Consider the following 7,296-nt stretch of genomic DNA (forward strand, 5'->3'; position numbering starts at 1 on the left):
CCTGACAGTCATTCGTCCTGGACCATTCAACTGTGACCGGAGTCAAATCCTGTGTTGGGAGGCAGGGATGCTTTGGGAGGCCGTGGAGCCTGTGGGTCTGGTTTAGGTTCAAAAGAGCTGGATAATCCAGGGATCTGTGGTGCCCCTTTGGTACGGGGCTAATTAGGGCAAATACCAAATGCATCCAGTGCCCGGCCCAACGGGGCCCTGACCCCTGTGTGGGGCCCGGTTGTGCTACTGCAATCCCCATAACCAGGATACCCGCCCCACCCAGCTCTGGGCCATTTGGGGTGTGACGTTATTGACATAAACTGGGACCGTATAGATCATTGTTGCAACCAAGGTCCTGTAGTGGCATCCAAATCTGGTATAAAGGGGGTCAAATGGGGTGTCTAAGACAAGGTTATGGTTTACTGGTTATGATTATGCTGTCTATATGTGTGTATCAGTTTTGTGGTCGAAGTTATGAATATTGGCTCTAGACTGTCTGTATGGCAAACTTATGCTATGCTTCTGGGTGACATCCCAGACAAGCTGAGATTAGCACTGCCTAGCCTGCTTGATGGCCCATTAAGGACCATCAGCTATACAATGGACCCATTGAGAGAAGGCAGGTATGCCTTGTAACTCAGCAAAGTATGCAGGGACTGGCCCATGTGACTCCAGACTCCATTTTGCTGTAATTTTCCATGGTAAGAACAAAGAGGTATTCTGACACCTGGAAAAGACTATATAAGGCGGATGCCTCATCTCCATCTTGTCTTCAATCCTGCTTCATACCTCTGGAGGAACTTTGCTACAAACTGAAGCTCTGAACAAAGGACTGAGGAGGACCCATCCCAGCGGGGGATGTATTCCAGAGACTTGATTTGAACCTGCAGTTTATTCCATCGCTGCTGCAAGCCTGAACCAAGAACTGTGCCATTGCTGTATGTAATTGATTCCATTTAACCAATTCTAACTCTCATCTCTATCTTTTTCCTTTTATAAATAAACCTTTAGATTTTAGATTCTAAAGGATTGGCAACAGCGTGATTTGTGGGAAAGATCTGATTTGTATATTGACCTGGGTCTGGGGCTTGGTCCTTTGGGATCAGGAGAACCTTTTTCTTTTACTTGGGTACTGGTTTTCATAACCATTTGTCCCCGTACGAGTGGCACTGGTGGTTATACTGGGAAACTGGAGTGTCTAAGGAGATTGCTTGTGAGACTTGCGGTTAGCCAGTGGGGTGAGACCGAAGTTCCCTTAGTCTGGCTGGTTTGGTTTGCCTTAGAGGTGGAAAATACCCCAGCCTTGGGCTGCAACTGCCCTGTTTAAGCAATTTGTCCTGAGTTGGCACTCTGAGTTGGGTTCCGCCAGAACCGCATTGTCACAGAGGCGTAGTCGTTCTTGGATCCACAGAACCAGGTCAATTAAGCTTTGGGTCAGAACCCCGCGCTATCTAAATTTGAATTTTGGGATTGAGAGTTTTGTTGGTTAAAGAGCTGCTGCAATGGCTGAGCAAAGAGCATATGAGGGACTTGGCAAAAAAGCCCTGGAAAATTTGTGTTCAGAAAAGAGGATAAGTTTTAGAAAGAAAGCTACAAATCAAGAACTGAGAAATCTGTTAATAGCCAGTGATCAGGGGGCAAGAGCACAGCCCTTACCTGAGGCTACAGAAGATGAAGAAAAGATTAGGATGCAAAAGGCGACAAGTAAACTGCAATTTGAGCATGAACAGAAACTAGCAGATCTTCGATTGCTGGAGAAGCAAAAAATAGCAGAATTAGAGAAGGAAGCCGATCAAAGAAAGAAGGAGGCTGATGTGAGAGAGGAGAGAGCTCGTAAGGGACGTCTAGTGCTGCTCGCTGCTGAGCAGGAGACTCACAGGATGGAACAGGAGACGGCCAGACTTCAGCTCCAAGTAATGGAAGAGCGGAGAAAGTCGTCCCCACCTGGTACTCCACTTCCCCCCCGCCATGAGAAAAACTGGGAAAGGATGTGTCCCATTTACAATGATACTGAGGATATAGAGGAGTTTTTGTCTACCTTTGAACGCCTCTGCAATCTGTACCAGATCCCTGAGGGTCAGCGAATGCCTGTCCTGCTGACCAGACTGACTGGAAAAGCCAGGGAGGTATTCAATGACTTGGGGGAACAAGAAGCCTTAGATTATGAGCGGTTTAAGGATTCTGTGTTAAGGCGGTTCAAGGTTACTCCTGAATCTTACAGAGTTAAGTTTAGAGAGTTTAAAATGTCTAAGGATTGTACTTTTGTAGAATGTGCTCATAAGCTGATGGGTTTTGTTAAAAAGTGGGTTATGGGAGCCAAGGTTCATGGGAGTTTTGAAAAACTGCTGGATTTAATAACTTTGGAACAGTTCTTAGATATTGTGCCTGACAATGTGAGAGCAGCTGTGTGTGACAGGGACCCTGAGTCAGTCCTACGGGCAGCAGAGATTGCGGATGCCCATACCCAAAACAGGGCTCGAGAAGGGTGTAAAACCCCGGGGAAAACTGATCACCATTCTCCCCAGTTCAAGAGGAGGGAAGGATTTAAAAATAAACCTGACTCTTCTAAAGGAGTTCAAGGGGGCCCGGAGGGTAGGAACTCACATCCCAGGACAGAACAGGTTACATGCTATCACTGTGGTATCCTGGGCCACATGAGACCAGACTGCCCGGCACGGAAGGGCAGCCCAAAACCAGCAACCCCAAATGCCATGGCCAATGCTAACCCTGTTGTTGTAAACTCACAGGCAAGCCACACAGAGCCCAGCATTGGTGCCCTGTGTGCAAATGCTGTTTCTGTGGTCTCTGAAGAATTTGACCTTAAAACTCACATTAAAGCTAAATATGGGGGAAATAACGCAGAGTTTATTAGCAGTGCAGAAGTGAATGGAGTGAGGTGTATGGCATGGAGGGACACCGCAGCAGATATTACTCTGGTTAAAGCAAGTCTTGTCAGGAAGGAAGATTATTTGCCAGGTGAAGATGTAACTGTTGTAGCCTTATCTAAGTATTTTGTCAGGGTGCCTTTGGCTAAAATCCACCTGAAATGGAAGGGATTGGAGGGCACCATGATTGTGGGAGTAAAAGACATAATCCCTAAGGATATTATGATTGGAAATGATATTAAAGCTATGGTCAGTCAAGTTAATACAAACCAGGCACAGGAGAGGATTGATCCTAAGGTTGTGCCTATGGAGGGTTTCTCCAAAAGTTTGTCTTTGGAAAGTAGCTGTTCGGCTGTGAATGAAGTTTCTGAATGTCTATCTAATGTCTCAGAAGTAAATCTGGAATTAGATCAAGCGAAGGGAGAGGAAAACAAGGAGATTTTGGATGAGCCTAGGCAGTCTTGTGAGCTGATGGCTTTATCTAGTCAGCAGTTTGGGGAGGCAAGGAGAGTGAAAGATGAGTGTCCCTATACCTTACCTGTTTCCTGTGCAAAGAATAGTGACAGTGAAGGAAATGTGCCTGTGTCTGTCAGGGGTATTGACTTGCCTATGGAGGAAGCTACCCCAGTCTCCAAGCAGTTGTCTGTGAACAGCCCGGTGTGCTGGGACAAGGGAAATGAAATCCCAAGCTGTATGTCTAGTAAAGGGAAATGCGTCTCCAACTCTTTTTTGTCTGTGGAGCAGACAGAAGGTGCCTTTCGGCCTGTGATGGTTGAGAGTAATTTAGTTGTCTCAGAGTTGGTTCTGGATTCAACTAAAGCCCAGGAAGGGAATGGTCCTAAGTTTGCATCTGCTGGGGAGAATGGCACCGTAACTAGGTTGCATCCAGTTAGTGTCTTAGCAAAATCCCAGAGATCAGAAGATTCTGGTGCTTGTATTTTGCCTGTTGCTCATGTGTGGTTGGAGAAGGGTGTAACAACTCTGTCTGATCAGGGTGATACCCTAGCCAGGGCACAAGGAGAGCAGAGAGGTAATTTGGTTGTGGTACCTCCGGACAGTTTAACAACTTGTAGCAAAAAGAAAAAATGTCCTAAGCTTGTGTGTGGCAAAGAGAAGGGAACTATTTCTAACCTTCTATCTAGGAAGTCTATGGGTTCGCCTGAAAGGGGATTGTGTAGAAATCTGCCTGTTGGGCCAAAGGTGATCCTGAATGTAAGTAAGACCCGGATAAAGTCTGTTGTTGCTCAGGAAAGTGTTCCTTTAGAGCAAGCCCTAGGTGAAGAGGGTAAGGGCAGAATTTCTGTGAGGGGTGAATTGCTGCTTAGAAAAGCTCCTGGAGAAAGGAATCCTCATGGTACTCGGTGCAAGCAGTTCCCTGCAACTGAAGGGTGTGAGAGTGATTTAATCAAGGAAGTTTCAGTTCCTAGCAGCAAACAATTGTCTGTTGTGAATGGATCCACTGACTTTCCTTTTAAAAGATCCAGTGTGGGTAGCTTTGAGAAGGTCTCAGAAGAAGTAAAAGTTCTTAAGGAATTGAGGCAACCCTATAACCAAGTGGCTGTGTGGGGCCAACTTGTTGGGGAGACAATGGTGTTGGAACAGGAATGTCTCCTTTCTGATTCTTTAAATGAGCAGTTTGTGCTTCAGGGTTTGAGGACAGATTTGGTTACTGATGTGTCAGAGCAGAGCAGTTTTATGGCTAAATGCTTGAGCATGCGGGGGAGAGCAAGCAAACTCTCACCCGCAGACTCTTTGGATTTGTGTGGTATCTCTTTAAGACAGAGTCCAGCCTTGGAAATGATAGCAGTTACGAATATGAAAACTGGTGGACTGGCTCTGGTCTGGGGTAGTGCAAATTACTTGCCTGGCTGGGAGGGGAAGGACTTGCTAATAGCTGTTAGCACAGAGGGCCCACCCCATCAGCCAGTGAATTCTGTTAAGCAAGAGAAATCAGGGTTTGATCCTGCAGGACAAGGAGGAAAGAGAAAACCGAATTTTGCAAAGGGAAGCCACAGGTTAACCCTAAAATGCCCAAACTCCGATGGTATTGAGCCAAAGGTGTGGCATGTCAAAAACGATTGTAGATGGACACTTGCAATAAACTTGTGGTTATTGCTAAATTTTGTAATGAATGTGTTGATATTGCCACAAACTGTAAAAATGTACAATGTGCCTAATCTTTTGGAGAATCCCTTGAACATGTTAAAAGGAATACATGAGAACACGCGTTATGTTAAAAGGCCTTGCTATATTGATGTTTCACAGTTGATGCCTGTAAACAATATGGGAACTTTTCGCAGGGGAAAAGACATTCCAGACCTAATGTGCTGTATGAAAAGGAGGACTGAGGCACACTACCATATTGCTTTCATGGCTAAATGCCAAGATTCCTGGACTATGAAGAACATTAATATCTGCATTTATTCGATGTTAATTGGGTTCCAAACATTTGCCCGAGCTTGTGTGGATAAAGTAGCGGTTTCCTTTAGCTCTTGGAAAGTTCACATGAGACATACAGAAACCATGCTGCCAGAGCAGATCCAATCCACTATTGTTCTAACCAAGTTTTACCTTGAGTTTGTAAAGAGGTTCAATCATGTGGTTGAACATGATTTTGATAAACCGTTTCTGTTATACACTGGTACGGCTTCTAACCCAATACTAGCTGTAGTGAGACAGAACCCAGGATGGGGAGCTCTTGGGATGCAGTCAGTGATGTTTGTGTCATCCCTTCCTGCATCAATTTTGCGTTGGGGGTGTGACGTTATTGACATAAACTGGGACCGTATAGATCATTGTTGCAACCAAGGTCCTGTAGTGGCATCCAAATCTGGTATAAAGGGGGTCAAATGGGGTGTCTAGGACAAGGTTATGGTTTACTGGTTATGATTATGCTGTCTATATGTGTGTATCAGTTTTGTAGTCAAAGTTATGAATATTGGCTCTATGCTGTCTGTATGGCAAACTTATGCTATGCTTCTGGGTGACATCCCAGACAAGCTGAGATTAGCTCTGCCTAGCCTGCTTGATGGCCCATTAAGGACCATCAGCTATACAATGGACCCATTGAGAGAAGGCAGGTACGCCTTGTAACTCAGCAAAGTATGCAGGGACTGGCCCATGTGACTCCAGACTCCATTTTGCTGTAATTTTCCATGGTAAGAACAAAGAGGTATTCTGACACCTGGAAAAGACTATATAAGGTGGATGCCTCATCTCCATCTTGTCTTCAATCCTGCTTCATACCTCTGGAGGAACTTTGCTACAAACTGAAGCTCTGAACAAAGAACTGAGGACCCATCCCAACGGGGGATGTATTCCAGAGACTTGATTTGAACCTGCAGTTTATTCCATCGCTGCTGCAAGCCTGAACCAAGAACTGTGCCATTACTGTATGTAATTGATTCCATTTAACCAATTCTAACTCTCATCTCTATCTTTTTCCTTTTATAAATAAACCTTTAGATTTTAGATTCTAAAGGATTGGCAACAGCGTGATTTGTGGGAAAGATCTGATTTGTATATTGACCTGGGTCTGGGGCTTGGTCCTTTGGGATCAGGAGAACCTTTTTCTTTTACTTGGGTACTGGTTTTCATAACCATTTGTCCCCGTACGAGTGGCACTGGTGGTTATACTGGGAAACTGGAGTGTCTAAGGAGATTGCTTGTGAGACTTGCGGTTAGCCAGTGGGGTGAGACCGAAGTTCCCTTAGTCTGGCTGGTTTGGTTTGCCTTAGAGGTGGAAAATACCCCAGCCTTGGGCTGCAACTGCCCTGTTTAAGCAATTTGTCCTGAGTTGGCACTCTCAGTTGGGTTCCGCCAGAACCGCATTGTCACATGGGGACAGCACAAAAGAAATCAAATCTACTGTCAAACCGCGGGGGAGAGGACGAGGGTTTGGGGACGGCAGTGCTGGTTATTGCAGGGTATCTGCCAGGTGATATAAAGTGCTGCCTAGGACACCTGGTACAAAGAAATCATTTCACCCACTCCTGCAATGCAACCACCTCTGGGGTAGAAGACAGCAGCTGCTTCCCAGTGCCTGGCACCACAGCACGGCAAGTTAGAACAGAGGAGGAAGGGGAATCCCAGGAAGCTGGTTGTGGAAGCTGAATGTAATTGGCTGAGCTGGACCCATAGCCAGGACCCAGTGGCTAATGCTCCCGCTGTTATGGAAAGACCCTGCCCATGAACACAAGTGGCCCAGAAGCCCCTTCTCTTCAAAGAGACCGCACCCCTAGTGGCAGGCTGGGAAACTGCCCTCAGCACAACATGGGCGGGAAGAGCGCCTTGACTCTCCAGCCATGCTTGCAGGAATGCAGCCCCCTAGCAAGACTGGCTAACTCAAAGCATTATTCCTGGGGCTAGCCAGGGCTCTGGCCCCTGCGAATGGATGGGGTTGGGGACAGCAGTTGGCCAG

The sequence above is a fragment of the Malaclemys terrapin genome, chromosome 14 (genome assembly GCF_027887155.1).
Source record: "Malaclemys terrapin pileata isolate rMalTer1 chromosome 14, rMalTer1.hap1, whole genome shotgun sequence".
In the NCBI taxonomy this organism is placed as follows: Eukaryota; Metazoa; Chordata; order Testudines; family Emydidae; genus Malaclemys; species Malaclemys terrapin.